Here is a 25,832-nt window from a genome sequence, read left to right as displayed (position 1 = left end):
TCTCTTGAAGTTAGGCAGAGCCATTTGACTCTCACTGGCTGATAAAATGTGAGAGGAAGTGACATATATCACTTCAGTCTGGAAATAGTTAATTGCTGGTTCTTATCTCTCCCGTGCTTCTTCCCCTTCTAAGGCAGTTGAGGAAGAAATGTCATGTAGATGTAGCAGTGCCAAAAGATTGAAGCAGTCAGGATTGTTAACTATGAAGGATGGCTGCCCTGGAGAGTCACACATAACTGCAACAGACTTGGAGGAAGCAAAAAAATCACCATTTGTCATGATAAACTGTTTAGCAGAATTCTAAACTGGCTCTCAATAATCTTGCTCCCTAGTGTACATGCCCTGTTTAATCCTGTCCCTGGAGTGTGAGAGGACCTATGACTATGATGGGATAGTCACTACTTTGATTAGTTGCCTTATATGGCAAAGGTGATGGGATAGTTACATTTATTACATTACACAGACACCCCAATAGCAGACTGGAGTGAAATTTTCCTACTGGCATTGAGGAAACAAGACACTATGTTGTTAGAGGGCCACATGCTAGGACCTGAAGGTAACCTCTAGGAGTTCAGAGTACTAACTGACAGCCAGCAAGAAAATTGAGACCTCAGATTAACAATGCTAGGAACTGAATTCAGCCAACAATTTGAATGAGCCTGGAAAATGATTTCAAGTCTCAGATGGGATCACAGACACAGCTGACAACTTGATTTCAACCTGGTGAGACCCTGGTGAAACCAGCTACATTATACCAGAACTTCGGATCCATAGAAACAGTGAGATAATAAATGGGAATTGTTTAAATCTCCAAGTTTGGGGTAATTTGTTTTGCAGGGATAGAAAACTAATATATAAGCCATTTAGATTTTGGTGCTGCTTGTTTCTTTTGCATCACCTACCCTATCTTGACTGACAAAACATTCCAAGCAGATTAAAGACTCTGCCCTTAAGAAGAACATGAAAGAAGAGCCTTTCTTATTGGCTAGACGTCCATTTGTAAATAAGGGTGGTCTGCTGAATTTTAAAGTCTAATGTTTAAGAATTTCCATGCTACTTATTCACTTTGCATTTTACTGCATCATGACAATGGAACAATCATAAAAATAATCTAAATGGAATATTCTAAGTGGAATGATTTTCATCAGTAAAGCAAATGAGCATTCTTGAAATACTATGGTATATTGAATATTTTTGCATTTACATATTGAACCAAATATCATTATGCTTTCTCTTTAAGCTAACAGGACTAGTACTATTATATTTTGACTCCTGGAGGAGTTGATCATAATTTTATGCAAAAGAAATTCTATAATAAAACTCTTCCTAGTAAGTAAACACATAATCTTGCATTCAATGACTCTGAAGTACAAATCATTGAATGCAAATGTTATTAAGATGAAAAATGTACTGACTTTATAATCTCTACAAAGAATGTACACTAGAACATCATTAGGACATGGCTTAATTATTATAAAAATTTAGATAAATTCGGGCTTCCCTGGTGGCTCAGTGGTTGAGAGTCTGCCTGCCGATGCAGGGGACACGGGTTCGTGCCCCGGTCCAGGAAGATCCCACATGCCGTGGAGCAGCTGGGCCCGTGAGCCATGGCCGCAGAGCCTGCGCGTCCGGAGCCTGTGCTCCGCAACGGGAGAGGCCACAACAGTGAGAGGCCCGTGTACCGCAAAAAAAAAAAATTTAGATAAATTAGAGGAATAACTGCTCAGAATAATTGAAAAACCATCACAGCACTACATATAAAGTAAAACCTGCATTATAAAGTACTATTCTACCTCATAGCCAGGTTTTCATATTAAAGAATGGTCAACTGCATTCACTGTAAGATTAATGGGCTCCCTGAAGTCTTCCCACTCCAATGATGTTCCTCACCGACCTGCACCCAGATGCCCATATCTACTATTAGAGAAGAACTTACTCACACCATACTCCTCGTCTTCTGCTACGGGGCAAAAATCTTTGGGAGGGATGTCACTTTAATTCTCATTATACATTTATATTTTTAGTACAAATGCTCTATCATGTCCTTTCTAGGAAACGTATTTTAATAAGAAAATAAATAAATATTCTTGATTCCTATAGGAAAGTACCAATATGTTGAGAACGTGAGGTGAGAGAAACACTGGACGGAAAGGAAGGATCAGAAAAGGGAAGTCGTGGTTTCCAGAAAAAAAAAAAAAAACTTCACTAATTTAAAATTTCTCCTATGTTTGGCACAATTCCACTGCATTTCAAAATGTACTTTTCAAGGTTAGGTTAGCAATGAAACAAAGAAATGAGTACTGGAAATATGTTTCAGGATTGTACAGAGCAAGGGTAGTTAACTGGTGTCCTTGGATGAATTTTCAGAGTAGGTAAACCTCCGGAAATTGTATGCAAATTTTTGCAGGTATGTGCATTTTGAGGGGAGAGAACCCATAGCTTTGAACAGATTCTTAAATAGGTTCATGACCCAAATGATGATAAGAACCACTGGCATACAGAATTAAAATGTTTCTTACATAAGCAGCTAAAGGTTGCAAGAGTAAAAAGTATCCCACAGCCCATGTGTGATGTTACCCACATCACTGAGGGCCCACTGCTTATCTGTCACAAGCCAGCATCTTAACCTATTACTGGGTGCTATTTTTGACTTGCCATATTAACTGAAAACAAAGGCAAAGAGAAAAGGTAGCTGAGAAAGAGCTTCTTTTCCATTCTACAAAGAGTCTCAAAAGGCAAAATAAATGTTTCTCTAATAAAGGGTCAACGACATGGATAAGTGCTGTCTTTCATGAGATGAATATAAGAAATCACCAAAAGAAAAAGGGGGAAATATTTACATATCAGTTACATAAGGAAGACAAAATAAAAACTTTCCTGAAATTTTGATTTTTTTAAAAACTGTTTGCATAAAAAGTCTTGATATGAAGCCATGGCATATCTCACCCAAAACTAATAAATGTCAGTTGAATTTTTTTAATCATGTTTTTAATACACCAGGAGAGCTCACTAAATGAAGGAAAATATACTTTTAATTAAATTAAATGCATGTGGAAAAATAATTCAAAATGTAATGAGGGGTTTAAAATATGCACTAGGATTTGTTCATTTGCATGTAAAAGAAAATTTAAAGTAACAGTCACTGAAACAAGATAGAAATTTATTTCTTTCTCTTGTAAACCAAATCTGGAGGTTAGTAGTTCAGGGATGGTTAGGCTGTCTCTACATTTTCAAGTACCTAGGCCCTTTTCTATCTGGTTGCTCTGCCATGTGTGACTTCCATTACCACCTCATCTAGAGCTGTAGACACCATGTTTGTATTCTGTCGTAGAGGAGGAAGGAAATGCTGAAGAAAAGCACTTACCTCCACGTCCCATTTAAAGACTTGTGAAAAATCACATTATTGGTTAATGTATATACTAAATTCATATGTTGAAGTCCTAACCCCAGGACCTCAGAATGTGACCTTATTTGGAAATAGGGTATTTGCAGATGTATTAGTTAAGATGAGGTCCTTAACGTACCCCTAATTCAAAATGGCCAGTGTCCTTATATAAAGGGGAAATTTGGACAAGAGACTTACATGCACACAGGGAGAACGTGGTCCTCTATAAGCCAAGGAGAGAGATTTGGAACAGATACTTCTCCTGCTTTCCTCAAAAGGAACGAACCTAAAAATAAATAAATAAATAAAAATTTTTAAAAATTAAATTAAATTTAAATAAAAGGAACGAACCCTGCTAACACTTTGACTTTGGGCTTCTAGCCTCTAGAACTGTGAGACAGAAAATTTCTATTGTTTGAGCTACTCAGTTTGTGGCACTTTGTAATGGCAGCCCTAACAAACTAGCAAATTACACAAAACCCTTCTGCTTACATCATATAGGTAGATGAAACCCAGTCCCATGGCCAAATCTAGCTTCAAGGAGGCTGAGAAATGGAGTCTTTAGTCCGGACTGCTATGTGTCCAGCTAAAATTGTGGGACAGTGTTACTGAAGAGAAGAATGGCTTTTGGGGAGACAAGAAAGCAGTGTTTGACACAAAGTGAAAAGGGAAAGTCTCAAGTCCCTGCCCTAGATCCTCTAGAGAGAATGCAAACACAGTGTAATTTTTTCTGTGTACACCTCCAGATATATACATATTTTTGCACAGTTGTTTGAAAGTGTCCCAAGTGATTCTAACATGTGCCCCCACTCCTTATTTGAACACTATTGATCAAAATCACGTTTTACAGTGGAGTTAATAAAACCTATCTATGTACCTTCTAGGGTTAGTAAAACTCATTGATCATTTAGCACGTTTAGCACATAAGATATTTAGCACAGCCTCTGACATATGTCTTAAATTCATGTTATTGGCTGCTATAAAACAGGCAGTCTTATACACCTATATTTTCTTTATCATCTGACTTAAATGGTATTTCCTCTATAAAGTGTTCCTTTACTCTTCCAGGCAGAATTAATCACTCTTTTCTGTTCCCACTGAACTTGTATACTACTTGTACATCTTCATAAGTCATGTGAAGTTGCTATTTTCTCAATCTCTCAGTATAGATTAGGGAAACTAACAGATCACTAGTAAGCATGAGGGAAATGGGATGTTAATCCAATCCATTCAACAAAAAATTATATGCCATTTAGCCTAAATATTATGTATGGTAATTACTCACTGAGGTAGACAGAATTTGGGCCCCCATGATCTCCACTGCCTGGTGCTACTCCCCTGAATATGGTAAGTTACGTGGGAAAAGGGACTTTGCAGATGTAATTATTACTAATCACCTGACTTTAACATAGGTAGATTATCCTGAGCCCATTATTATCAGTATGGGTCCAATATAATCACATTAGGTCTTAAAAACAGAAAAGAAAAGTAGAAGGGGAGCTCAGAGAGATTCCAGGAATGAGAAAGACTCAACACATCATTGCTGGTTTGCAGATGGAACTTGAAAGCAAGATTCTTTTTCAGAGCTTGCAGATAAAAGCTCAATCTGGTTGACTCTGGCCTTGTAAGACCCTAAGGAGACAACCCAGTTTAGCCACACTGTGCCTGTACTTCTGAACCACAGAAATTATGAGGAAAAAAAGGATGTTGTTTAAAGCTTTTAAATTTGTGGCAATTTGCCATGGCAGCAAAAGATAACTAGTACATCTATTTACTTGTATCCTGCACTAAATTAGGAGTTACTAAAATGTTGCTATTCATTTTTACCACCCCACCCCAAACCAAACCACAGCATATGGCATACATTACTAGCAGTCACTAGTAGTAGTCAATATATTAGTGGCTAGCATTTATTCAGCACTTTCTGTGCCAGATATTACACTTCTTACACATAAGAACACATTTTTAATCCTCACATTATGAAGTAGGTAAATTTCTATCCCCATTTTACAGAGAAGGAAACTGAGGTTTAAGTAACGAAGGCAAAGTCAAACAGGTAGTAAGTGGCAGTGCCAGAATTTTGAATCCAGGAAGTTTAGTTCCAGAATCTGTGCAACACTGAGAACTACTATGCTGCATGGTCTATTGAATAAACACTCAATAAAAGTATATTAAATCATTTGTTGAATTAGCTTCAAGGAAACTACTTCCTCCTTTAGGAGGAAGGTCAGGTATTCAAAATAAAGGTCTGTTTAGGCAATTGTTTTGAGCAGTGTCTCAAATTTGCTCCAGGCTCCTTACCTAGGTATTTGGATTGCGTAGGCTTGGGATGGGACTGGGAAGTCCGCATCTTTAAAGCCCCAGGTGCTTTTATGATAAGGCCAGGCTGGGAAATACTTGGTTTATATCATCCAAGTACTGATTTGGTTTTAATATTCATCTAAACAAATTAACAAAGTAAAGAAGGCCGATGGTGAAGTTGAAGACTTTATTGCTCCTTGTAGGTTCCCCCTAAATAAGAGAAAAAGTCATGGAAGCTATGATTTTTGAAGTACTGCTGTTTATCAATAAAGACCATCATAACCAAAGTAATATTAAGTATCAATTCAGAAATACGTTGGTGACTTCCAAACATTCATATGATCTTAAAATGTAAGGCTTTCTAGTCTTTTGAATTAAAAAAAGGTCATGATAAAGGGATAAGTATCAGACTCAGTATTCCTTACAGTTATTTAAATCGCTGTTGACAATTTACGTGACTTGTTATTAAAGTAAAGGGGTCTTTTAAACAGTGCTAAGGTATATTTATGTATATTGTACACTGAATATTTTATCACAAGCTTTCAATGAATTGTTTTATTGTACTGAATTTATCATAACAAGTTATTTATTACATGTTCTCTTATTCTTGTTGTTACCCTGCTCAGTGAAAAATAATTTATATTTTCATGACATTTACTTGTTGATAGTAGTTTTTACAACCTTGCATTTTGGTTCTACTATTCATTCTTATCCATGATGATTTGTGATTTAAAGATTTTACAACAGCCTTCTGAGTTTTATGCATAGTGAATCATAATACTGGCAAACTGTCTCCTTGTGTATGAGGTCAATAGGAGAATGAAAATGTTATTATTACAATATTTTAGAATTAAATTATAAATGATGAAAAGTACAGACAAATCTTAATTCAGTAAGGAATACATGTATACCTATTCATTTTGACGTAAATTATCTTTTCATTGTTTCATAGCCATGAGGACAGAAACCCAGTATTCAGATGACAAATTATGATGGATTATGCTCAGTAAATTTTGTTCCTATTCATTTGGCTGTGTCTCATAAACCAAATAAAACTGTCTAAATTGAGAAAATCCAACTGGAATGCTCTATTTTGGGAGAACTTATATTAATAATTATAGCCTGAAAGATATACAATATACTGAAGTGTTCCCTCAGCCAACAAGGGAAGATTACATTATGCCCAGCCCATAGTCTGTACTAAATCTATTTTATTTGTATTCTAATTCTATGAATAATATATGTATGGTCTATAATAAATATCTACTAGCCAGACTTTCGATTCCTCAAAACACTTCATTCCCTCACATTGTTGGATAACAATTTATCAAACTACACTCTTAGACATTCTCCCACTTTCTTCCTAAATTAAATCTTAATGTTAGCTGCAACTGCCAGATGTCCTTCATTCTGAAAAATGTAGCAGAGGAGTTGGAGATTTTTTGAAGTGCCTAGCCAAGCCCCAATGAACCTACTTCTTACTGCAAGGTGAGTGGGGAGGATTGGGGGAGAAGGCCAATTCAGTAGATAAAGGACTCTGGTTTCCCCTTCAGACTTTCCCTGTATGCACTAAAATGTGCCATCAATTGGTGCTCTGTTTAAGGATCTACTCCTGTAGAAGGAAGATCAACTGTATGGGCTTCAATTTTTATGCTCTTTTTTTGTTGTTGTTTCTTGAGGCCTATCTGGAGTTACTTAGCTGCTGAGGGATGTTTGCTATCATCACATACTCCAATATAAAAGTTTAAAAATAAACAAATTAATTTTAAAAAGTTGTTGATTCTGCTATCTCTCTCTTCTCCCTTCTCATTGCTCAGTCTATCAATCTCTTCTAATACACCTTCTCATTAGCTGCAGCTTCATATATGCTACAGTATCAGCTGTCATAAAGCAGCTAACAAAAATAATTATCAGCAAACATACTTTTAAGAATAATGCTAAGTCAATTGGCTGTTCCATGACGGCTTGAAAGAGGTGTTTTGGATCAAGTTCATGACGTTTTTCAGTGCTCAGTGGATTGTTTTGTTTATTCTGATTCCTGGGAAACACATAGCTGAAATGTGAAAACTCATAAATGGAAGTGTTAACTCATTAGATTTGGGCCATTAATATAATAAGTCAACAACAGAATCTTAATATTATAGGTTTTTTGCCATTCCAATGTCCCAGGTATAAAAAAATTAATAATCACTGTTTCCACTGCTAATACCACAAAGCAAACTGCAATAATAAGCTATTGTTGCTTCCAGAGCATAAAATTAAACAATGCTGAGGGAGTAATCCACACATATATAAAACAGTATACTTATATTTTACACAATAATAGCAATTACCTAAGGCATGAATCAGCACCAAGGTATAGGTTTTTACTCTCTCTTCCTTGATATGGGTTCTTTGAGGATGAAAATGCACTTATTCAACTTTCCATCCTTTCATTTCCAGCCTCACACAGTGCATTTTCTCTAATATACTAGACATCAGTGAATATTTGTTAAATGACTATCTAGATTATCCATACCTTGTAATTTAGCTATGTAATCAGTTACTGAACTGTTCAGAAGATGATATTTTCTTTGAAGACAGGCCTTGTCTAATTCATCTTTATTTTTCTTAAGACCTCACACAGTTTGTTGAACATGCCTGCATCCAATAAAACATTCTTGAATTGAACTGAATGGCACTGGGAAAGGTATTAATGTGACCAAGGCAATTTGTCCCATCTTTGAGCCATGCAGTTTGGATTCACACACACTGTATTCATAGGCTGGTTCTCTAAACATTATTTATGTCAACGTCCTGGAAAAAGTGTGCTATTGATTTTAAAAGGAATGGGTGAGAAAATGTTCATTGTTTAAAGCAGTGTTTGTCAAACCGTGCTCAGGAAAACCTAGGGTTATGCAGAGTGTCCTTGAGAAGGAAAATTAAACCAGAAAGTAACCCTTCCTGGAAAGATCTGCTTTTATCTCTTGAACATAATACACTTGTAAGGTTTTATTTCTATAAAGTGTTCCTGAGAGTTAAAAAAAGTTGGAAACCACTGGTCTAGACCGACTTATCCCTATGATTGTTAAAATAACAAAATAACTGGAAATTAAACCCTCCGAAAAATAAACAGAATAGACTAGAGTTTGCCATTTAACACTAAGGTGCATAGCAACACAAAGGGGAAGACTTTTACTTGATTTTTTGGGGTTCCCTCACTATGAGAAGTATTTCATTCAGCTTTTACCAGACAGATGAGGAAAATGAAAGTGTAGATTTCTTTTTTCCTTCAGTTTATTGAGATATAATTGACACATAGCACTGTTTAAGTTTAAGGTGTACAGCATAATGATTTGACTCTATATTACAGTAAAAAGATCATCACAATAAGTCTAGTTAACATGCATCATTTCATATAGACAAACAGAAAAAGAAAAAAAATGTTTTTTTCCTTGTCAAGAGAGCTATTAGGATTTACTCTTTTAATTTTCAAATATACCATACAGCAGTGTTAACTATAGTCATCTTGTTGTACATTACATCCCTAGTACTTATTTATCTTATAACTGGAATTTTGTAACTTTTGACCCCCTTCATCCAGGTCCCTCTCCCCCACCTGTGAAAATATGAATTTCTTATGGATTTTTAGAACAGTCATAGAAAGTACATCCTATTATGTATTGAAGCTTTAAGAGTTAGAACTGTCATATCAAAAAGGATTTAACTCAATCAGATTGAGGTCATAATCGGTGCTCTTTCATTTTATTAAATGGTATTAAAATTAAAGACTAGTTGACTCCATTAAACAAATATGTCTTTCTTTTCCCCTGAGAATCTCATTGGGTAAGGAGGTCAAAATGGTCAATTCTTCCCAAATATGAAAACTGACTTAGTGAAAAACTTAACCTTTTTCTCTCCTATATCTTTTCTCAATATCCATTTGGAACTAATAAGCAACACTTGAAAACTTTCTTTTCATGGATAGTCGTACGTTGGGAAGAAATGAGCTGTCCTTGGTAAAACATCCCTTTATCGCAAAAGGTTTCAAACTGTGCTCTCATGAGCACTTGTGCTGCTATCTTACTGGCCAAGGTCACCACTGGCCACATGTGGCTACTGAGCACTTGAAATGTAGCAAGTCCAAAATGTATTTGAAGATTTAGTTCAAAATGTAAATATTAATCATTTTTATATATTGAAGCTAACATTTTTTATATAGTGGGTTAATTAAATATATCACTGCACCTCTTTCTTCTGACGTTTTTAACATGGCTACTAGAAAATTTAAAATCGTTTATGTTTCTCACACTTGTAGCTCACGTTACATTTCCACAGGACAGCACTGCTCTAAAGGTTTCTCCAAAATAGAGGATAGATTGTTGAGAGGAAACAAAAAGGCAGATCTTTGAGTCCTACTTTCCTACGTCAACAAGAACAGCTCTGATTTAATTTGTTCCACATAGTTGCCTTCTGCTTAAGACTGTGTGTGGGGAAAAAGTTTGATAAAGAAAACAAAGAAAGCTTTCTTATTCACTACGTAAAGTTTTTCATATTAATGAATGAGAGAAACTGTCTCAAATGTTGTGAATCACCTATGGTCATCTCTCTCTCTCTCTCTCTCTCTCTCTCTCTCTTTTTTGTCTTTTCTCTCACCTTTGCCTGGGATCTGATTAAATGACCATATCTCATCTTGGTTTCACTGGGAGAGTTTGAAAACCTGTTGTCTCATTTAATTATTATCATTGCCCCCTTTTCACTCTCACAAGTGTTCCAATGTGGACTCTAAGTTATATGGTCACCTTGGCTCTGACAAACTTTTGACAGATGCAGCCTCAGAGTCTCTGGCATCCTGCCCTCACAGCATGCCTCTTGCATCCTGCCCCAGGGTTCCTGTTAACACTGCCATAAACACTGCCATGGGATCAGTGCCCTTGCCCATGTATGACCAACTTAGAAATACTGAGGAATTAAAGCCCCGTGAGTAAACCTTTGACCAATGGGAGGAGCAAGGAAACAAATTATCCCTTCTTCTTTCTCCCCACTCCCTTCCCCTGCAGAGATAGTCTATACATAGTCTGTGTAACTTAGAGTGGCCCAGGTAATCAGTTCTAAGAATCAGACAATCACATTTAGCAGTGGTCAGCTCAATACCTTCTCATATTAGCTCTTCCTCTTTCCCTGATTTTCTCTCCTTGTCCCTCACTCCTGCTCCCTGACTTTGGACTCTCTAATAAAACGATAGCATGGAAGCTTTCTGCATCAGATCTGTTTTCTGTTGAACACGGCCCAAAATAGAGCCTCACCCTAGAAAGCTTAAATCTGTCAGGCTCTGCCAGGTTCCCTGTATCAACAGCCATCATATATCTCTTGGTCCTTGGTCAAAAACTCACAGATATGAACTAACCCTGAATTTAAGCAAAAAAGATTTAGGGAGCTCTATTTCAGTATGAATCAGTATCAAATGATCCTATGCTAATTCAAGCCTGGTTTTGATAACTGGGCTTCTGCCTTCCTTTATTTTCAACTTCATTTCTAGAAACCAGATTTGTACCTCATTTCTAGAAACCAGATTTGTTGCCATGCCCCTTTCATCTACACCTCAGATTCTCCATGTGGACAAATACTAATACCACATATAGTCTATCATCATTCTCTCTAGACACTATGTTCTGTATGTAGATCAGCTTTTAGGTCTTGCCCTTTTTCTTCTGCAATTTCAATAATTCCCATTCCTATCAATGCCATAAGAGGTAGAAAACAAACTGGGTCAAGACCATAATTGAGAAAACTCAAGAGATATTCAGGATCAAATGCCATTCTCTTGGATCCTAGCCCATTGTTTATTGTACTTGAACAGTGGGAAATAAAACCTGCTTGAAGGTGCGGGTACACATATACATACACACAGAGATAACTAATCTTTCCATAAATCACTGTAACATGAACCTACTGAAGATATCAAAATGCAAAAAGTATACATCATAAGAAACTTAAAATAAATAAACCTCTAATAATATGTCATTTGACTTCCAGGCATACAGTGAAAAGGAAAAATAAAACTAAAATAGCCTCCATTATTAACAAGCATGTTCTTTCAGCCAGGAAGCACGAGAATTCCCAAGTTCTGTCTATGAAATACTTCTAGGCCAAGAGTTTATGCAACTTTAGTGTACCTAAGGCATATTTGTGGATCATGGTAAAATGTAGCTCCCCAAATTCGATTCAACAAAGACCCAGATGCTGTAGGTCTTGGATAAGGCCTAGGAATATGCACAAACACTGAATACAGAAATACCAACTCTGAAACAAAATACCTATAAAAGTACAAGTAAGTTTTTGAGGAAACTAAGTTAACACCAAAAGTAAGACTGAAAGTTAACCTAATTTTATAGTCTAGAAGTACGTTTCACAAAAATGTAATCTGGAACTGAATTAAAAACACTGTCAATGGCCCATGTATGCTTTGACACTTAAATGAGAACAAAATTAAGAACAAATTTATTAAGCCAGTAATAAAGTAGGGAACACCTTAGGACTTCTCCTAGAGTCAATAAGAAGGAGAAAACTGGGCAGCATGTTTTTAACTACCAATATTAAGGAGATACTCGTTTCTTGAAGAAGCACAAGAACTGTACTCCCCATACCTTCATCAATACATCTCCCAACTATACCTTTTTGGAGACTATGATTCCCAGAAAACAACTGGGAAAGACGTGTGATAGGATGGTCGCTGGTGAGTTCCGTATGTATAGGGTTGGCAATAGTGTGATAGGAAATTGCTCTTCTTATAAGAAAAACCTGTAGCTCAGGGCAGAGATGGAAAGAGCACAGATAGTATAGCAAGGTGGATAATAGGTGTATGTAGTAGGTTTAAGGTAGAATCTGATCATTTGCCTTTCTAACGAGTCCACAGGTGATGCTGATGCTGTTGGTCCACAGTTCATACTTTGAATACTGGTAGTTTGGATTGCCAAAGTGTCAAGCCATTAGGGGTAGGAAATAATCACAAGTGAGTAGAATAGAACGGAACTAAGGGAAAGCTTGCTAGTCGCCAGAAATTAGAGGAGGCTATATACCATTCATTTACTTTCCAGCAACACAAGTGAGAAGTGATTTCACTCATCCTTATATGGGAAGCTTGCAGGACAAAGGGCAATCCATGTGCGTTGTCTGTTGGTAAACAATGAATTTGGGCAAACTTTCCTTACTTAAGAAAGGAAAAAGAGTAATTTAATTTGGAAACTATTAAACAATAGTTTAGCTCATGTAAAATAACATTTGGGAGTTGCAGAAGAGCATACTTTTAAAGTAATTTCTTAAAGAAACCAGAAAAACATTTTAGAATAATGTTTGGTATCATTAATGGGTTAATATGGTATATAATGATGAGATATAAGTCATTAGGGAGTATAAGAATGTGATATTTTTTAAAAAGGGTTGCAGAGACAGGTATATATAAAAAGAATGCCAGCCAAAGTAAGGAAGTTTTTCAAGAAAATTAAAATTGCAACAGCAGAATTAAAAACTGCCATAGCAGGCAATAAATAACAGAGGTTCATTGTATTCTGTAGCTCATAAAATATTTTACTAGCAAAAGAACAGATATGAAGATCAGTGGAATACATTAGAAATAAACACACATAGTTAAGTACCTACAACTCATAAAGGCACCATTTCAAATAAGAAGGTAAAAGATTTATTAGTCAACAAATGGTCTTCATGAAATGGGTTCACAATTGGAAAAGTTAACTCATTTTCTCACACGATACCCCAAAATAAATTCCCGAATGGAAAAAATATGTAAAAAATTAAACTACTCAAAGAGAAAGAAATATAGGTGAAAGATTTGATCTTGGTGTAGTGAAGTTTTCCATGGATGGCAGGAAAGGAATGTTTCTTAAAAAAAGACAGGAAAAGAGCCATAGTTTTGAATATACTTAGATACTAAAATTAGAATTTCTGGGACTTCCCTGGTGGTCCAGTGGTTAAGACTCTGTGCTTCCAATGCAGGAGGCACGGGTTTGATCCCTGGTCGGCGAACTAAGATCCCACATGCTGTGCAGCCAAAAATATTAAAAGAAAAAAGAAAAAAAGAAAGAAACAATTGTAAGAACTATATACAATTAGAGAAAAAATTAAAAATAAATTAAAAATAAAATAAAATTTAAATTTCTATATGTCAATATACACAATAAAAATGAACAAGGATCTAAACCAGGAGGTTAGATAAATGTTTTCAATATACTTTAATATCCATTATGTATAAAGTGTCCTTAAAAATCAATATAGGAAATGGATGAAGTCCCCGGTACTTGTTGGCCCCTGTGGAACCAGGATCCAGGTCTGCCCATACAGACTCAGGTCCCAGGCCCATCACCATAGACCAAAATGCCAGGCCTATCCCAGTGAACCTAGGCTGCCATCATGAATCTAGGCACCAGGTTGATTCCTGTGTACACAAACACCAGGCCTGCCCACCTGTTTACCCAGGCACCAGACCTGCCCACCCATGGACTCCAACAGCAAGCCTGCCCACTGACACCACCAGATGGCCCAGCCAGAATCTCTGGACAGGCTGACTGGTGAAGACTTTGCCTGCCAAAGCCAGTCTTCAAAGACTGGAAGAGGTGCCGACTTCCTCAAGTGCACAGGCATTAACACAAAGCCACAAGGATTATAAATAATCAAGGAAGCATGACTCCACCTAAAGGAACTAATAAAACTCTAATGACTGACCATAAAAAAAAAAATGGAGCTCTGTGAACACTCTGACAAAGAATTCAGAATTATCCTCTTAAGGAAATTCAGTGATTTATAAGAAAAGACAAAATAGATAACAAATGAAATTAGGAAAACAATGCATGAACAAAATAAGTTCAACAAAGAAATAGAAAACATTTTTAAAAAAATCAGAAATCCTGGAGTTAAAGAATATATTGATTGAACTGAAAATTTAATAAAGAGTTTCAACTGTAGATCTGACCAATCAGCAGAAAGAATTAGTGAACTTCAGGATAGGTCATTTATAATCATTCATTCAGAGAAGCATGAAGAAAAAAGAATTTAAAAAAAGAGTGAAGAAAGCCTAAGTGAATTATGAAACAATATTAAAAGAAACAATATATGCACTTTTGGAGTCCTGGAAGGGAAAAGGGGATAATGAGCTGAAAGCTTATTTAAAGAAATAATGGCTAAGAATTCCCCAAATCTGGGGTGAGATTTAGACATCCAGGTTAATGAAGCTAACAGATTACTACAAAATGTCAACCCCAAATAATATTTTTCAAAGGCACATTATAATAAAACTGTATAAAATCAAAGACAAAAAGAGAATTTTAAAAGAAACAGAGAAAAATAATTCTCAAATAAAAGGGAATCCTCATAAGGCTATTAGTGGATATTTCAGTGGACACCTTGCAAGCCTGGAAAGAGTGGGATGATATATTCAAAGTGCTAAAAAAAATACCAATTAAGAATACTTTACCCAGAAAAGTTATCTTTCAGAAATGGAGAGATAAAGAATTTTACAAACAAGCACAGCACAGGAAGATAGGCTCGGTGCTTTGCGATGACCTAGAGGAGTGGGATAGAGAGGATGGGAGGGAAGCTCAAGGGGAGTGGATATGGGGACAAGTGTATGCATGTGGCTGATTCACTTTGTTGTGCAACAGAAATTAACATGGTATTCTGAAGCAGTTATACTCCAATAAAGATCTATTAAAAAAATAAGTTATACAAAAAAAAAAGAATTTTGCAAACAAACAAAAGCTGAAGGAGATTGTAACCGCTACACCTGACTTACAAGGAATGCTGAAAAGAATTCCTGAAGCTGAAATAAAAGGGCACTAATTAGTAACATGAAAATGTATGAAAACATAAAACATACTGGTAAAGTTAAGTACATAGTCAAATTCAGAATACTCTAATACTGTAATATGGTAGAGTGTTAATCACCTAACTCTAGGATAAAGGGTGAAAGAAAAAATATTAAAAATACTATAGCTACAATAATTTGTTAAAGGATACACAATTTAAAAAGCTATAAATTGTGACACCAAAAACATAAAAGAGGGGAAAAGTAAAAAGATAAATTATCAATGTAAAATAGTTAGCTATATCATGTGATGTTTTGTGCAAGCCTCATGGTAACCACAAAGCAAAAACCTACGGTGGATACACAAAAGATGAAGAGAAGAGAATCAGGGACTTCCCTGGTAGCACAGTGGTTAAGAATCCGCCTGCCAATGCAGGGGAAATAGGTTCATGCCCTGGTCCAGGAAGATCCCACATGTCACAGAGCAACTAAGCCCATGTGCCACAACTACTGAGCCTGCACTCTAGAGCTCGTGAGCCACAACTACTGAGCCCATGTGCCACAACTACTGAAGCCTGCATGTCTAGAGCCCATGCTCTGAAACAAGTGAAGCCACCTCAATGAGAAGCTCACACACCACAATGAAGAGTAGCCCCCACTCACCACAACTAGAGAAAGCCTGCGCACAGCAACAAAGACCCAACACAGCCAAAAATAAGTAAATAAATTTTAAAAAAATAAAGAGAAAAGAATCAAAACACACCACTATGTTAAATCAATTCAATGAGAAAGACAGCAAAAGTGAAAGAAAGAAACAAGGGAACTACAAAACAAGCAGAAAACAATAAGTTGGTGTTCTTACCTATCAACAATCACTTTAAATGTAAATAGATTAAATTTTCCAATCCAAAGGCACAGAGTGGCTGAATGGATTAAAAAAAACAGGACCTAACTATGTGCTACCTTCAAGAAACTCACTTCAGCTTTAAGGACACACACAGAGCCAAAGTGAAGGGATGTAAAAAGATATTTCATGCAAAAGGAAAACAAAAGAGAGTGTGGGCACCTATACTTATATTAGATGAAATAGACTTTAAGTAAAAAACTATCGCAAGAGACAAAGAAGGCCATTATATAATGATAAAGGGGTCAATCCAGCCAGAGAATATAACAATTGTAAATGTATAAACACCCCACATATGAGCACCTCTAAACACACTAAGCAGATACTAACAGGTATGAAGGGAGAAATAGACAACAGTATTATAGTAGTAAGGGATTTCAATATCCCACTTTCAACAATGGATAGATCATCCAGACAGAAAATCATTAAGGAAACACTGGATGTGGACCTAACAGACATATACAGAACATTTCACCCAACAGCAGCAAAATACATTCTTCTCAAGCATACATGCAACATTCTCTAAGATAGGTCATATATTAGATCACAAAACAGCCTTAGGAAATATAAGAAGATAAAAATCACACCAAGTATCTTTTCAGACCACAATAGTATGAAACTAGAAATCAATAACAGAAGGAAAACTGAAAAATTCACAAATGAGTGGAAATTAAACAACACACTCCTGAGCAACCAATGGGACAAAGAAGAAATCAAAATTGAAATTTAAAAATATCTTAAAACAAATGAAAATGGAAAAACAATGTACTAAAACTTAAAAGGATGCAGCAAAAGCAGTTCTAAGAGGGAAGTGTATAGCAGTAAAAATCTACATTAAGAAAAAGATAACAAATAAACTACCTTTACACCTCAAGGAACCAGAAAATAAAGAATAAACAAAGCCCAAAGTTAGCAGAAGGAAGGAAAAAATAAATTTATAAATGAAAAAGGAAATATTGCAACTGAAACTACACATATGCAAAGTATCATAAGAGACTACTATGAACAATTACAAGCCAACAAATTGGATAGCCTAGAAGAAATACATTTCAGACCAAGACTGAATCATGAAGAAATATAAAATTTAAATAGACCAGTAATAAGCCAGGATATTGAAACAGTAATCAAAAACCTCCCAACAATGAAAAGCCCAGGATCAGATGATTTCACTGGTGAATTCTACCAAATATTTAAAGAAGAATTAATGCCACTCCTTCTCAAATATTTCCAGAAAATTGAAAAGGAGACAGCACTTCCAAACTCATTTTACAAAGGCCAACATTACCATGATACCACAGCCAGATAAGGATACTACAAGAAAATAAAACTGCTGGTCAGTATCCCTGATGAATATAGATGCAAAATTCTCAACAAAATACTGGCAAACAGAAATCAAAATTATATTAAAAGAGTAATACACCAAAAAAAAAAAAAAAAAAGAGTAATACACCAAGATCATGTGGGATTTATCCCTGGGATACAAGGATGGCTCAACATACACAAATCAATAAATGTGATACACCACATTAAATAGAACAAAAAATAAAAATCATACGACCATCTCAATAGATGCAGAAAAAAAGCATTTGAAAAATTCAACATCCCTTCATAATAGAAACTCTTAACAAACTGGTTAGGCGGAGTGTTCCTCAACATAATAAAGGCCATATATATGAAAATCCCACAGCTAACCTCATACTTGATGGTGAAAAGCTGAAAGCTTTCGTGTTAAAATCAGGAACAAGACAAGGGTGCCCACTCTTTTTTATTCAACATAGAACTGGAAATCCTTGCCAGAGCAGCTAGGCAAGAAATGAAAATAAAAGCATCCAAATTGGAAAGGAAGGTGTAATCTTTCTGTTTGCCAATTTTGTGATTGTATGTATAGAAAACCCTAAAACCTCCACCAAAACTCTCTTAGAATTAATATATCTGTATATCTTTATCTGTCTATCTATCTATCTATAGTATTTATTTCTGACTCCAAATCTAGTGCTGTTCCCACTGGCTATCATTATTTATAGATTAAGACTATTACAATACCAAAAAGAAGTAGAAGGGTGTTACCTAGAAAAAGTGATATATAATGAAAATATATTTTCATGACCAGTGTGGTTGATTCCCCAATATCTATTCCAACTCTAAAATATTACTCTAAGCCTGGTAGGGTAATCCCACTCTTCTTGCTAATTACTGATTTAAAAATCAACATTCAACCCAATTCTATCCAATAATATATGAGGAAGATTCTTTTGGAGGACTTCGATGAAAAGTCTTTACTCCTAAGAAAGAGGCTCAAGAATCTACAGTCTTTTTCCTTTTGGATATTTCACTGTCTGGATGTGGCAACCCGAACTGCTATAGCCATCTTATTTCAAGCCAAGTTCAAGGACAATGCCAGAAAAATTGGTCCTTAAGGATATTATTATACCATGAATGGATTTTGTCTGCCCTACCTCTAATTTTTCATTTATGTGAAAAATGAAAATATTTTAAAAATAGCCTTATTTTTAAATCTCAATTTGAGCTGAGTTTTCTATTACTTGCTTCCTAAGTGAAACATCTATAATAAACTAACTGCCAATGTTATACTTAACATAGAAACAGGAAACACGAAGTGAGAGAGTGGCGTGGACATATATACGCTACCAAATGTAAAATAGCTAGCTAGTGGGAAGCAGCCACATAGCACATGGAGATCAGCTCTGTGCTTTGTGACCACCTAGAGGGGTGGTATAGGGAGGGTGGGAGGGAGACGCAAGAGGGAGGAGATATGGGGATATATGTATATGTATAGCTGATTCACTTTGTTATAAAGCAGAAACTAACACACCATTGTAAAGCAACTACACTCCAATAAAGATGTTAAAAAAAGAAACAGGAAACAAATTCCCATTAAAACCAGCTTTCCTATGTATCAGCAATAGAGGTGCTTTGTATCACTCTTATTATTTGATATGATTCCAGACACTCTAGCTAAGAATTAATAGATACAACTTTTGGAAATGAAGCAACGAACATATCATTTTTTTACAGATAAAATAATTTTATGCCTTGAAAACCGAATAAGATAATTAAAAATCTCCTGGAATTATGAATATTCTAAAATGTGGCCAGAAAAAAATGATATATTTACCAAAAAATCATTATAATTCATGCATGCCAACAATAAGCATTTGGAAGCCATAATGGGGGTAAAGTTTCATTAATAATAGCAGCAATATTAAATTTATTGAAAAAAACCTTAACACGAAATGTGTGCAAATATATAAAAACAAACATCTATACAATGTTAAAGAAGGTTTTTAGTAGCCCATTTAAACTTCCAGTGTGATTCTTTGCTCTCTCCCTCCCCCGCACTTCTGTGGAGAAATAATGTACTATGTCAGGTGATGGATATGTTAATTAACTTGATTGTCACAATGTAGACGTATATCAAATCATCATGCTGTACACTTAAATGTATATAATTTTATTTGTCAATTATACCTCAGTAAAGCTGTGGAAAAAATAATTAATCAAGTGCAAGGACATTACTGGAGCACAATGCCGGCAATTAGAGCTTTTGGTATAATGAGTGAACAGTTTAAAAGCTCAGGCTTCTTTGTAGCCTACTCTATATTGCTTTCTTTACTTACCTTTCTGGTTCCTATTTTAGAATCATGCTCTATGAGCTGCCACAATGAATCAGGCCTGACTACTTCCATGTTTGGTGCCATTCACTTTCCCTGTACAGGCCAAACTGAAACCAGGGTGAATTCAAGGTGTTAAGAGGCAGCTTCTAGGCCTCTTAGCACTGCTCTGTCTAGGAAAAGGAGTCTTCAACAGCTATCATGTGTTGCAACTCACTGCAGCCCTGGGATATATGTAGGGGGAAAGGTCCAAAGCATTAGGGCAATTTTAGTCAATGTACTATACTAATATTGACATCTCTTCCTTCCTGAGCCTTGGGCCAATTTCTCTAGCTTGGCTGCAGCCATTATAGACAGCTAATAAAGGGTTCATGTGTAACAGTGACCTTGAACAAAACAGAAAATCTCAAATCTTGGCTATATACCAATGTAATATTTTGTGTTTGTGTATTTTTGATCACAGGAGCAAAACCACACCCTGAGGAGTGAGCAGCACTTTTCCTTTAAAAAGGATAGGCTAATCCTGGAAGGATGAAATGAAATAGGCCTTTCAACTTATTGACTGGACCTCCTCACCTCTCAGAACCTAGACTTCAAGGTAGCTGCCTCTGATCATGTGCAGTCATGGAAGATATAGATGTCATTCTCAAGCCCAGACTTTTTGATATGAGTGCCAATGGAAGCAGCAAAATCAGTGGCAGCACCAGCAGTATAAGGACATGGCCAGTTTCTGGGGTAGCCAACATCTTGGGAAGCAGTTGTGGAGAAATCTAGCTTCAAGGAGTTATATCTGAGTTCTGACCATACTTGCAAGCTGTAAGAGATACCAGAGCTTATCTTAGACATGAAGATAAATATGCCCCCTCGATAAGGCTGATGTTAGCATCAGTAGTGGTCACTTGTAATGATATCTGTGTCCAGTAAAATAAAGATATTTGGGGTTCAGACAAGTAGAAGCTTCAGGGAAGAGCAAGATAAGAAGACAGGGCAGAAATACCTGAAAAACGTATTCTGGAATACACAGGTGTTTCAGATGGTGGGATTGAGGGGGATGCTGTGGACTGAACTGTGTCCACCCCCCCCCGCCCCCAATTCATATGCTGAAACTCAGCTCCTAATGTGATTTTATTTGGAGACAGGGACTCTAAGGAAGTAATTAGGGTTAAATGAAGTAATAAGGGTGGGGTCCTGATATGGAAAGACCACTGGAAAGCGCTCTCCCCGCCACCTCCGCTCTCTCTCGCTCTCTCCCATGTAAGGACACAAAAAGAAGGCAGCATCAACAAGCCAAGAAGAGAACTTTCACCAGAAACCAAATTAGCCAGCACCTTGTTCTTGGACTTCCCAGCCTCCAGAACTGTGAGAAACAAATTTCTGTTGTTTAAGCCACCCAGTCTGTGGTACTTTGTTATGTCACCCCAAGCAGACTAATATAGATTTTGGTACTGAGAAGTGGAGTGCTGTTGTAACAAATACTTAAAAATGTGGAAATGGTGTAGGAATTGAATAATGAGTGGAGACTGGAGGAATTTTAAGGTGTGTGCTAGAAAAAGCCTAGATTGCCATGAAGGGACTGTTGGTAGAAATATGGATATTAAAGGCAATTCTGGTGAGAGCTCAGAAAGAAAAGAGGAGAGATGTAGAGAAAGTCTTTCTCTTCTTAGAAAACATATAATCATGAAAAGATTGTTGGGAGAAATATGGACAGTAAATGTCATTCTGATGAAATCTCAGATGGAAATGAAGAATAAGTTATTAGAAACTGGAGGAAAGGCAATCCTTGTTATAAGTGACAAAGAACTTGGCTGAATTGTGTTCTAGTGTTTGGTGGAAGATAGAGATTTTGAGTGATGAAATTAGGTATTTAACTGAGGAGATTCCTAAGCAAAGTGTTAAAGATGTGGCCTTGCTGCTTTTTTTTACTACCTATAATAAAATGCAGGAGGAGATAAATAAATTGAAAGAGTTGTTAAGCAAAAAGGCACAGAACTTGAAGATTTGGAAAATTCTCAGCCTATCCGTATGGCAAAAATGAGAAAGCTTGTTCTGAAAAGAACAGTAAGGATGTGACTGAACAACCATTTGATAAGGATATTAGTATGGGTATGCACCAATTTAATCAGTCACAACAGAAGCCAGCAACAGAATGGGATTATACCAGCAGAAATACTGCCAGGTGGGTCTAAAAGAAAAAAGAGAAAATGAGACCAAATGAAGGAAGTCTGCTAACATGAGCTATCCTTCAAGAAAAGGGAGGAATCACCCCAAAGGCGATTCACAGATCAGCAGGGCTGCCACTCAGGCTGCCACTCACACCACAGGCCTACAGTCCAAGGCTTCAATTTCAGAGGGTGGGACCTTTGAAGAGAGACCCAAAGCAGCAAGGATGCCCTCTAAGCTGAATAGGCGGGGCCACCCTGAAAAGCCCTGTGGGTGGCATTGCCACTCCTGTGGGCTTGAAGGGCAGAGCAAAAAGACAAACAGGATTATTCTCAAACTTTAAAATTTAACAGAATTTGCCTTGCTAGGTTTTGAGCTTACTTGGGATCCATTGCCCCTTCCTTCTTTCCTATTTCTCCCTTTTGGAATAGGAATGTCTATTTTATGCCTGTCCCACCATTGTATTTTGGAAGCACATAACTTGTTTGGTTTCTCAGGTTCACAGATGGAGAGGAATTTTGCCTTAATATGAATCATATCTTGAATCTTACCCATATTTGATTTAGATGATATTTAGGTGGGACTTTGGACTTCAGACTTTAGAGTTGATGCTGGAATGAGTTAAGACCTTTGGGGCTATTGGGGTGGAATGAATGTATTTTGCATATGAGAAGGACATGCACTTTGGAGGGTCAGGAGTGGGATGCTACAAACTGAATTACAGCTCCCTCAAAATTCTCATGTTGAAGTCTTAACCCCCTAATGTAACTGTATTTGGAGATAGCACCTATAAACGGTTATTAAGGTTAAATGAGGTCATAAAGGTGGGGCCCTGATCCTGTAGGATTAGTGTCTTTATAAGTCTTATAAGACATGAGCTCTCTCTCTCTCTTTCTCTCTTTCTCTCTCTCATATGTGTGTGTGTATATATCTATATCTATATATAGATATAGATATATCCCCACCATGTGAGGACATAGTGAGAAGGAATTTCTCTACAAGCAATCAAACCAGCTAGTTCCATGATCTTGGACTTCCCAGCCTACAGAGCTGTGAGAAATAAATTTCTGTTGTTTAAGCCACCCAGCACATAGTATTTTGTTATGGCAGCCCAAGCTGACTAATACAGGGGGATGACAAGCACATAGAAGGGTTAGGGCTATCGCTTCCTTAGATTTGAGATACACAAAAATTCAAATTTCCACCACAATTAGTATTCAATGGATAAACACTAGGATTTGGAGTATCATGTTCTGCCTGGAAAAAACAAAACAAAACATACACTTCTACACTGGAGAATAATTCAATTTAGATTAAAGAGTTACTATTTAAAACCGAAAACACATCTTATAGGTGCTGTAAGTAACTCCTCACATGGAGCCAGAAAATCTGATATCAGTGAACACAGGCCAAGGTGAATTCATTTGTGACTTCCAACTGTTAGTGAAGTTGCATTTTTGTAGACAAAGTCCCATATGGGGATCAAGGCTCCTGCGATGGGAAAACATTTTTGATCAGTGATTCTTGTTAGTTATATTCTGATTTCTGGCAGAATGTATATCATTTTGAATGGCTCCCTAAAGGCAAAAGCTTGTGAAGCATAAGCAGAGGGGCAGCACGGGGCTCATGAAAGCCTTGGGAGCTCTACAGGATAACAAAAATACAGAGAGAAGAGCAGAGGATTGGAAACTTGGGAAATTCAGGGCCATGAACTTTTTGCCTTTTACAAATGTCAGGCACCCTGATCATAATATAGAAATGTAGGATATATGATGACTTTTAAAATTTTACTTTTGTTTTTCTAAATTCTATAGATGAGTATCTGGTGATATGATATCCTTATGTATATTGGGGTATACATTTGACCTTAGGAAAAAATGAGATTTGAGAGAGATTTATGCTTTTTAATACAGCGTTGGGAGTAGGAAATTAGAAGCCAATTCTGGCAACTACCTTTAAAGCATAAGCACTTAGAAGGGAATGGGTCAAAATATTGTCAGTAGTTTTCTATGGCTATTGGATAAAATTAGTAGTAGTGTAGTGGTGAAGAGTGTGGACTCAAGCTAGACTGCTTGGGTTTGAATCTTGACTTACACTTACAAGTGTGGCACCTTAGGAAAAAGATTTAAGTTCTCTGTACCTTTGTTGCTTCATTTGTAAAAAGGAAATAATGGTAATATCTTCTGGTTGTCACGAGCATTAAACAAAATAATCCATGGAAAATATTACCAGAGTATCTGATCCATAATAAGTGCCCAGCCCCTGTTACACTGTTAGCTATTATTTTCTTTAAAAATTTCAGAATTTTCTACAATAAACCTATATTCCTTTATTTTTAGGAAAATATATTAAAAACATACAACACTATTAAATTATATATATGTATATATATACTTTATTTTGTATATCTTGCAATTTTGGATTTGGATAAGTTTGAGATGAGAACATACTATTAGCCATTTATTTTGTAATCCAGTGAAATCAATCTGGATTCTAGACAAAGAATGTATATACAATCTACATTTTAATGTCCATAGCCCTTTCATTATATTTCTGACAGTGAGCAACTGTGGGAGTCTATACATGTTATTTAATCTCTCTGTGTAAAATGAGGATAATAATACTGAACTTGTATGGTTATGGTGATGATTAGTTTAGATAAACATGGAAGGCTCCTCCCTGACTAGTGGCTGGCATACAATAGGCAATCAATTAATATTAGTTACCATCACCCTAACTCACCTTTAACAAGTTAGACCAAGTAGTCTGACCTGTACTACCTTCCAGTACAGTTGTGATTTAATATAGGAATCAGGTCCAGGCCACTAAACACATCTTCTTGCCAACGTTTTCATATAGACAATTCCCAGATATACTTAGGTTGTGTGGCCAAAACACAATTGTATCAAATTTTTTTTTGCAATAACCATGGGACAATCTATAAGATATACCTTCAATGTCAATTTTCTATATGGTGCCCAAATGACTTGATTATCTCAGGAAGTTCCTCTAAGGGACATCCACTCTTTGCTGAACTTAAAATCATGTCCAGTCCAAAATTCCATTATGTGTGAGTTATCCTAAAGATGTGAGTTAGGGAGTTCTTTTACCACCAACGCTTCTATAGAGATGACATATGATCATCTGAGTTGTGAAATGGCAGATGACTGTTCAAAACATAGCAATTTATTTTTGCCTAAAATACTGGGGTACTGCCACTGTGGTGGCGTAATTAACATTACAGGTTTACCCTGTGAAGAATCTCAAAAGAGACTTGAATTAATATAATTGTGAACACACAGCAATTAAGGACATTAGAATGTCTTGCAATTTATAATGACAGGAAGGACTCCTTTTGTCAATTTCTGTTTGTTTCTATTCTGTGCATGGAATTCCCCTTGAGTAGTTAGTAATCAGTGCTTCAATGCCATCTGGCACTTTGTGGATAGGCAGGCACATCTCCAAAATCATAAGGTGAAATATCAACTGTAAAAAACAGAGGTTTATATTCTCTGTAATGTACTAGCACAGGCTTGAAGTCAATAACTGTTTGCTAGTCTCAAAAAGAACTTGAAACTGGAAATTCAATACCATAGAATGTCAGGCCTACTTCCACCATCCAAGCAGGGAATGCAACTCAGCAGAAGTTGCCTT

At 36.4% G+C, this 25,832-nt stretch overlaps 1 protein-coding gene across 1 annotated transcript in view; it reads right to left on the bottom strand.

Moving 5' to 3' along the window:
• LOC111168024 (DDB1- and CUL4-associated factor 12-like protein 2) overlaps positions 1-25,832 on the bottom strand; it is a 216,700-nt gene that overhangs the window by 106,078 nt on the left and 84,790 nt on the right. The window contains exon 2 of the transcript XR_016391277.1: positions 3,584-3,671. The gene's annotated coding sequence lies outside the window, so the exon portion shown is untranslated. The remainder of the gene's footprint in view (positions 1-3,583; positions 3,672-25,832) is intronic.

This window comes from Delphinapterus leucas, chromosome X, assembly GCF_059928025.1.
Source record: "Delphinapterus leucas isolate spDelLeu-1000000601 "Yukka" chromosome X, BTC_Dleu_Yukka2, whole genome shotgun sequence".
Lineage (NCBI taxonomy): Eukaryota > Metazoa > Chordata > Mammalia > Artiodactyla > Monodontidae > Delphinapterus > Delphinapterus leucas.
Note: the sequence above shows the minus strand (reverse complement) of the source record. Positions and strands in the feature narration are given on the sequence as shown.